The sequence below is a fragment of the Eutrigla gurnardus genome, assembly GCF_963514095.1.
Source record: "Eutrigla gurnardus genome assembly, chromosome: 12".
Lineage (NCBI taxonomy): Eukaryota > Metazoa > Chordata > Actinopteri > Perciformes > Triglidae > Eutrigla > Eutrigla gurnardus.
The window spans coordinates 8,794,991-8,803,715 of record NC_139926.1 but is presented as its reverse complement, the minus strand read 5'-3'; the positions used below and the strand labels follow the sequence as shown (position 1 = coordinate 8,803,715).

Sequence of the window (8,725 nt, the reverse complement as noted above, 5' to 3'; positions counted from 1 at the left end):
CTTCACCTGCTTTTACAGGTAACATATTTGTCACCACGGTCCTCATCCTTAGGACCCGTAACAAATCTTGGGGGCTCGTCCGGGATCGCCGCCACCTTCCGGTTTGGGGCTGATCCACTAATGACATCTGGGACCAGGACTGGAGCTGATGCTGGTTGAGCGACCCAACCAGCATCAGCTCCATCGAGTGACCTATCGAGTGGGACAGTGAGGAGCTACAGCCATGGCCGAGAATGGGAGGAAGAGCCTAGTGTGGGACATTAGGAAAAGCCTACTCACCCTGTCGGCAGAAGAACTCTACGAGGTCACCAAAAACGTGGGTTCAGCAGGACCGGATCAGCCAGAGCTCAACGCGGAAGACCAGGAGGACTGCTTCGAACACATCAGTTCTTTTATGTACAGTAAGCCATTGCTTGAGTCAGAGGATGGTGGGATGGTGAACTTGTTAATGTTAAAGGACTACTTTGATGAGGTGATTGAGAATCGACAAGCACAACATACAAGTGATGATAGTGAGGCTGTAGATTCATATACTACACAGACAGTTACACCAACTGTGCAAACAACTCACTCTTCAGTTGACATGGGTGTTAGCCCTATACAGACTGTTCCTGTGACCACTACAGCTTGCAGGGTTAACCAGTCACAAGTTGTAGGTGCGGCTAGCCAGACTGGCCCAGCCAGCTCTATTCCTGATAGCAAGTCCAGTGATGCTTCCACAGTTAGCTCTGTGAGAAAATCAGCCAAAACTGTCTCTGATATCACTAATACTAAACTACAGGAAATGTTAAGTAGCTATGAGGAGCTTGGTAAGATACTTAGGCAGAGCATGATGGTGCCTACTGAACAGTCACCACAACACCCTACAGGGTTACCAGTCCAAACTAACCAAACTCAAAGTGACTCATTTCGACCTAGTCCACACGGGCAGCCAAGGGCCCAGCCCACCCGTGAGGGGACAATCTCTCTGAGAGATATCTCTTATCTCCAGAGAAGAGAGTTTAAAGTGCAAGGGGGTCAAGTTGGGGATCATTCATCAGACATTAGCTACAACAATATTTGCAAACAGATGGATGAGGCGATTAGAGAAGGCTTCCCTGATGCTGAAATAGGTTGTGGTGTTCTCAGAATAATAAAGCCTGGAACTTTTAAAGATATGCTAATCAATAAAGAGGATCTCACCTTAATGGAACTGAAGGGGTTCCTCCAGGTCAACCTGAGAGAGAAACCGAGTTAATAGCACCGAGTTATTTCGGAGCTTAGCACCGTCCAGGAGTGCAGTAAGCACGATAGACCAGTTCACACAACAAAGACTGACCCAATTAAAGAACTCACAGCTAAAGTTTATGAGCTCGCTGGTCTGGTGGAAGCAATGAGACAGCAGACCCTATCGCGACCATTAGATCCAGTGAACCCATATTCACAAAACAGGGCAGGAAACAGAAAATACAAAACCTTTGGGTGTCCAAATTGTGTTGAACAGAACCGCTCAGATTGTTGCCATTGATTCATCTGTGGGGAAGAAGGTCAAGAAGCAGGGGTTGGCTGCTTAACAAAACCAAAACTCAGGGAAACGCGAACCGGTCTCTGCCGCGGGGCAATCAGTGACCAAGTTGAAAAAAGAGCCCCAGAGTGAGCACTTAAGGGAGGTAATGACCCAACCTAGCCATAACAACAGCAAATCGGGTTCCCCCTTGTCAGTAACACCAGCAGGAGCTAACCATCAGCAAAGTGAGTCACTTGCTCCGTCTCGTGTTTTGTCACTCCACACTAAACGTGGAGCAGTTGCTAAGCTAATCGGAAAGAAAGCCCTCATACAATGTAATTTGAACGGCTTAGCAGTGAAAGCATTACTTGACACAGGTGCTCAAGTTAGTATCATAAGTCGACATTGGAAAGACAAATACTTACCCGACTTAGTCATGCGACCTCTGTCAGAGATCATCAAGGAAATGGACGAGTTGAAAGTGTGCGCGGTCAACGGGGAAACCATACCATTTGATGGCTGGATACCCATCATGATCAACTTACCTGGGGGTGAGGACCCCAAACTCTCCATCAGTACCCCGGTCCTCGTCAGCACTTTGCCTATGGACAAACCATTGATTGGTTTTAATAATCTGGAACAGATCATTGAGGGACAACCAGAACGGTTGATACCTACTCTTGTCACCTTGCTTTGTAATGCCATTCGTCTTCCCCCTGAGAAAGCGGAAGTGATCGTAAGCTTCATCCAGACGGTAGAGCCAAACATGACAGCAGGGCGCTTAAGAACAGGTGAAAGGGACGTGGTTATCCCTGCTGGACAGGTCACCTGGGTAAGGTGCCGGGTTCCATCAACCATGAATCCGTCCGATTGCCTGGTATTGTTTGAGGCTGATGAGGGCAGCCAGGCCCTAGAGCAGTTAGATGTCTTGACAGGGTTAGTTCAAATACAAAATCAAGCTAAGCCCTACGTCACAATCGCTCTAAGTAATGACACTAAACATGACATTACCGTGACAAGAAAGACGGCCTTGGGCACCTTACAGCCGGTTGAACGTATTGTGGAGGCTGAAGCCCCAAACAAACCTCAACCTACCGTAACAGTTCGCGAGGTTACAGTCGAACCAGCTGAACCTCCTCCACCTTCGTGGTATCCGCCGGTGAACCTTGATCATTTGGAGGGGAAACAACAAGAGATTGTCAAGAAAATGTTGTTTGATGAGTGCAGGGCTTTCGCGAGGGACGGAAATAACATTGGTTGTAATCCCGATCTGAAAATGGTGATACATTTAAAAGATGATATACCAGTGCAGAGAGCATACACTTCCATACCGAAGCCACTGGTGCGGGAGGTTAAACAATATGTTCAAGACCTCCTGGTGAAAGGATGGATAGTAAAATCCAAGTCCTCTTATGCTGCTCCCATTGTGTGCGTGCGGAAGAAAGACGGTTCACTCCGTCTCTGCATAGACTATCGTCTATTGAACCAGAAAACAGTGCCGGACCGACACCCACTACCTCGGATACGAGACCTGCTCGATACCCTAGGTGGATACTCTTGGTTCAGTATCCTTGACCAAGGTAAGGCCTACCACCAGGGGTTTGGGGATGAAGGCTCCCGCCATCTCACCGCCTTCACAACACCCTGGGGCCTATACGAATGGGTGAGAATCCTGTTCGGTCTCACTAACGCACCCGCCGCCTTCCAGAGAAGTATGGAAGAGATATTGTGTTCTCTGAGGGATGACTGTTGCATACCATACCTTGATGACATCCTTTGCTACTCCCAATCTTTTGAGGCTCATGTCGAGGTGGTCCGCAAGGTGCTTCAGGCCTTACAAGTTCATGGTGTGAAGCTTCGGCCTAAAAAGTGTGAGCTATTTAAAGCTGAAGTTCGTTATGTGGGGCGCCTGGTTAGTGATGAGGGCGTCAGGGTTGACCCAAGAGATCTCGAGGCCGTCTTTGCTTTGAAGGCCAAAGCACCACAGACTGTAGGTGATCTTCGGCGTGTCCTTGGCTTCCTTAGCTACTATTGTTCGTACATTGAGAACTTCTCAAGAATAGCTCAGCCACTGTACGAGTTACTTCAGGGCAAGTCTTCAGAGCAGTTCGCTCATGGTCGTCAGGGGAGGACCAAAGGGCCCCAAATGCCATCTCGGGCGCCCATAGTCTGGACTACTGAACATCAGAGGATACTTGAGCAACTGGTCGACATGCTAACCCATCCTCCCGTTCTAGAATATCCGGACTTTGACCAGCCATTCGTCTTGCACACTGATGCATCCGAGCAGGGACTTGGCGCTGTTCTCTACCAACAACAGGATGGGAAGTTGCGGGTCTTTTCTATGCACCACATTTCACAATTTACACTGACAACAACCCACTTACATAAATCATGAGCACAGCGAAACTCAACGCGGTCAGTCATCGTTGGGTTGGGGAACTGTCGGATTTTCGATTTAGCATTAAGTACAGACCGGGGAAAACTAACATAGATGCAGATACCCTGTCCCGTGTTCATCCTGACATGAACAACTTCACGTCAGTGTGCACAGAAGAACTGTCACAGGAAGTGGTAAGCGTGGCTTGGGAGGGAACACGAGTAGCCCAGCAGAAAGAGGTTGCTTGGGTGGCTGCCCTTTTGGCTTCCTCTCAGGACGTTGTGTTGCAGCCTTGTGCACCCCTCCAGGAAATCAAACCTGATGATCTGATGGAGGCGCAAAGGGATGACCCCACCATGAGGGAAGTCATCAGACTAAGTCTAATGCCCAACTCACTGAAAGTATCAGGAGGTCGTTGAGAGGATCCGCTTGTAAATTTCTCCGCGAGTGGGATCGATTACACCTTGAGAACGGGATCTTGTACCGACGAACACCGGAAAGAAAACAACTAGTCTTACCTCCCCTGTACCAGTCCATGGTCTTAAAGCATCTTCATGACCATATGGGCCATGTTGGTACCGAGAGGGTACTTCATTCGCGAGAGAGAGGTTCTATTGGCCTCACATGAAGAGGTGTATCGAGGACTACGTAACAAAGAAATGCTGTTGCATTAAACAAAAAAAGCCAACAGTTCATGTGCGTGCACCCATGAGTAGCTTGAAGTCCAACTCGCCACTCAAACTTGTTTGTATTGACTACCTGCATCTCGAGAAAAGCAAAGGGGGGTACGAATACATTTTGGTTATGGTCGACCACTTTACGCGGTTCGCTTAAAGGGACTTAGGGCAGGATCAAGAAATAAGACTCAACAGTGACACGACGGCCGTTAGGGTAACTGCAGCCATATGCCAAGCCGGCGCGGGAGCGCGCATGAACTCTTCAGTGCAGCTGATGCTGTGACACGGTTATTTATTTACTCGCTGTTCACGTGACTGTTTACTACAAGACCTCCGAACATGCCTCCGCGGAACTACGTTGGTAGCATACATCTGCGAACAGCATCATGTCAAGCGACGAAGTAAGTAAACAAGTGTTTATTTTAGTGTAACTTTAGGATGTTTCTTTGACAACATTAGCGCATTCATTCAGCAAAATGACAGTTGTAATGTAAAGTACGTTTACCTTACACTGGCCAAATGGTTACTAAAGTTCAAACTTCACCAGCCACGGTGAATAACGAGCTAGCGATAACCATTGTTTTGTGACTGGTGAGCGAAGCTAATGTGCCTGCCACCAACGTTATGGTATTTGAAGAGCATTTGGCTTTGTGGCTGCAGCTAATTTCTGACTGTGGTAATTACCAACATAGCTAATATTTATAACATTGGATAAAGCTTGCTAACAAGCTGACATAAGTGTACAGTCATTATCATGTAACAGCAGTAGTATGATTCAATGTCTCAAGCTAAGTGTTATGTGCCAGTGTCACTGAGATAATTTGTGAAACCATTTCCATTATAAGACAATATAAATGGTATGAATAGCACTGATGAAAACAAAGTAAATACAAGAAAAACAGAAATGTCAATATGTCATAACTGGTATTATACTAAGTTGAATCAGAATAAAAATAACATAAAATAAAATCATAACATCCCTTTGAGGATTACTAAAGTTATTCTTATTATTATTGTTCTCAATGTTTTTGTTTCAGGATTTGGAATTGACTCTGGAAGGAGTGGCACACATGTTCCAGATAGAGGGCAGCCTGCTTGGTGCACCTGCCTGAACTGCCGACGCATGCCAACCCAAATGGAGAACTTGTGCTGTCGGCAGGCTCCGGACCAGTGTCTGAGCAGGAGTGCCCATCTGGAGATGTACTTCCTGGATGAGGGTACACTGCGTCTGGTCAGGATGACGTGGAACGACATCTTCGCTCTGGAGGACAGCCAAGATGTGGGCAGCGATAACAGAGAGTTTCGGTTTGCTGCCTACCGGCAATTTACGATATGGCAGAATGGGCGTCTGGGAAGAGGGAACCGGAGGCCGATACCGAGCTGCTATGTTATTCGCATCCGGGCCAAATTCCCTGACCCTTTTGCGAATTACACAGGTTACAAGGAAGCTCCATTTAGGGTGCCGGACTGACAATTTCTACAATACCTCAAAAAATAACATTTTTCAGCCAAAGATTTCATCCAAAAATAAAAACCATTTATGTACAGTCTATATTTTTATATTTATTTTCAAAGTTTACAGAAAAACAAAGTATTTTTCAAATTTGCAGTATGTACATAGTTTTATTTTGTATTTATTTTTTATATGTTTATAATAAAATAAATGTCTGGTAAACAAGACGGTCTTGTCTTCTCTCTTCTCTTGCTCACATCTCTGGATCATGTAGCTGAGGCCTTTATGGAGAGAAGAGAACAGTAGCGTTAGAACACATACCAATGCTCCAACTCCAGCCATTAGAATATCTTCCCTGTCAAGATAATGTCACCAGTGTAATCAGTGGTGTGTGTGTAGTTGGGAAGTGTGGCTAAATACATGTCAGCACTTCATGTTATTTTATATTATAATATTTTTCAATGTTTTGTCTATATTCTGAAAAGATTGAAATTCCTGAAAACATACTAACCCCTCAGACACTGGTTCGATTGGTGATAATCGATGAGAGATTTTAGCAGCTGTCCGCTTGCTGGGTGTTGATGTTCTCATCTCCTTACTTCCCTGAGTAGCTGCTTCAGGAGTTTGCTTCTTCTGGTAGCTGGAAAACAGCAATATTTTAAAAAGTTACAGTCTGAGTCAGCAAGCTGGCTGTGACTTTGCTACCTTGGTGTCTTTTCTCTTTGGCCAGAACAACTATGGCCATACAATGTTTGCCTGCAACAATAATAATATGAAAATACGCGTCTCAGTCGTTCGGTAATATTGTGCGCTTCACTTTTACAAACAATTTCTTCTGCTTTACATACAACGCAATGTATGATGTCTGGAGCAATCTTGTGTGGAAGGTAGCCTACAACACAAGTCAAAAAAAAAAAATGCTAAAAGCTCTCTCTCTGAGCTTGTTTACATGCGATTGTGCACTTCACGGTTAGCTCTAAATGCCTTTTATTCAGCTACATCACAACAGTATCATCAACACGTTAACACAATAGCCCCTGACACACAGCCTGTAAATACCGTTACTGTACCCCCTAAATACTGTATTTCCCGGGGACGGGAACGAGACGGGAGCCGGTGCTGTGTGTATGATATAGCTTTATCCCCTACACTCACGAAGCAGCCGGGGAGCCGGCTCGCTGTGTGTAGCTAGCGGCTAATATGACTACACAGACACGAACAAATCGTTAGCCTGTTGCTACAGCCAGCCGCTAACGTCACCTCCCGGATAACAGTTGGGCTTTCGGTCCCATATACAGGGACATATTTATAACTATTCGGTTTCAGACCAAAGGACCGTGGACAATGCGCAGTCTGTAATTATTCAGTGTTACACAGCGTTGGACTAAGTTACATGTTAGAAGCTAACGCTACTTTGCACTTTAGCTCATTCCGAGTCCTCGGTGATCTCATAAGATTTTCAAATCAAGCCGTAAACATGACCTGTAATGTATTCTTACCTGGTTACTAGCCATGTCGGCATCTGTTTTCAGTTCAAATTGAAGCAGCCTCCATGAGTCGAACGCATATCCAATGTTTATCCGGGTGCCAGCCCGGCTTTGGTCATAACTTCGTTTGGACTCACGGCTTGCCGCTGATAAAACCTTCGTTTTCTTCTTGGTATTACTTTTTAGTGGACTTTGTGTGGTGGTGGGTCATTTTCCGGCCGAAGCAGTGTCCATTACTACACATACAGTACTTGAATCCACCGCGCTTGTCTTCTTCCGGTCTCCAAGCCGTCGAGTACGCGCATTCAGCGTCATTTGACGTCACGTCCGCCGGACTGCGCGGGAAATTCGGACCACGAATTGCAGTACATCATGCAGCACACAGCCTGTTCAAGGCAATGGGGAGATATGTGTGTGGTCTCATTCTTTTTGGTTTTGAACGCTTCATCACCCATTAGCATTAAAAGACTTAAAGTGAATGTTTATTTTTTCACAAATCCTGCCCTAAGTCCCTTTAAGCCTACCCAACCAAGAACAAATCCGGTCGTACAGCAGCTGAGCGGATCTATAATGATTTCATACCTCGCTTCGGGTTTCCCAACAAGCTCCATCAAGATCAGGGGCGAGAATTCGAGAACGAGCTCTTTCGGACTCTCGGGCAGCTCTCAGGGGTTGGTCGTTCTCGAACATCCCCATACCACCCCCAGGGAAATCCCGCAGAACGCTTTAACCGCACTTTGCTACAGATGTTGCGTACCCTGACAGACATAGAAAAAGAAACATGGAAAGATCATCTTCTGCAAGTTATACACACGTATAACTGTACTCGTCATGAGTCTACCGGTTACTCGCCACACTTCTTGCTTTTTGGTTGTCACCCCCGTCTTCCGGTGGATCTCTTGTTTGGTTTAGCTGAGCAGGCTGACCCTGTGTCGCACAAGGGATATGCTGAAAAATGGCGTAAAAGAATGACAGAGGCCTATCAGGTTGCTAACAAAAATAGCCTCTCAGCTAGTGCTAAGGGAAAGTCGCACTATGATCAGAAGGTGAGGGGAGTAGTACTGAAACCAGGGGATAGGGTGTTGGTTAGGAACCTAGGAGAGCGGGGCGGACCTGGCAAATTACGCTCTTACTGGGAGAACAGGATATATGTGGTCAGGGAACAGGTTTCAGATAACCCAGTGTATGTCGTCCACCCAGAGGGTAATGGTCAGGGAAGGACTAGAACCTTGCACCGAAACT

At 46.2% G+C, this 8,725-nt stretch overlaps 1 long non-coding RNA gene across 1 annotated transcript; it reads right to left on the bottom strand.

The window, feature by feature from the left end:
* Nucleotides 1–5,611: 5,611 nt before the first annotated feature.
* Nucleotides 5,612–7,238, bottom strand: LOC311022266. The gene is made up of 3 exons (XR_014598099.1): nt 7,056–7,238; nt 6,508–6,636; nt 5,612–6,277 (listed from the first exon to the last, which is right to left on the bottom strand). It is a non-coding gene; the product is annotated as an uncharacterized lncRNA (long non-coding RNA).
* Between the last annotated feature and the right edge of the window lie 1,487 nt (nt 7,239–8,725).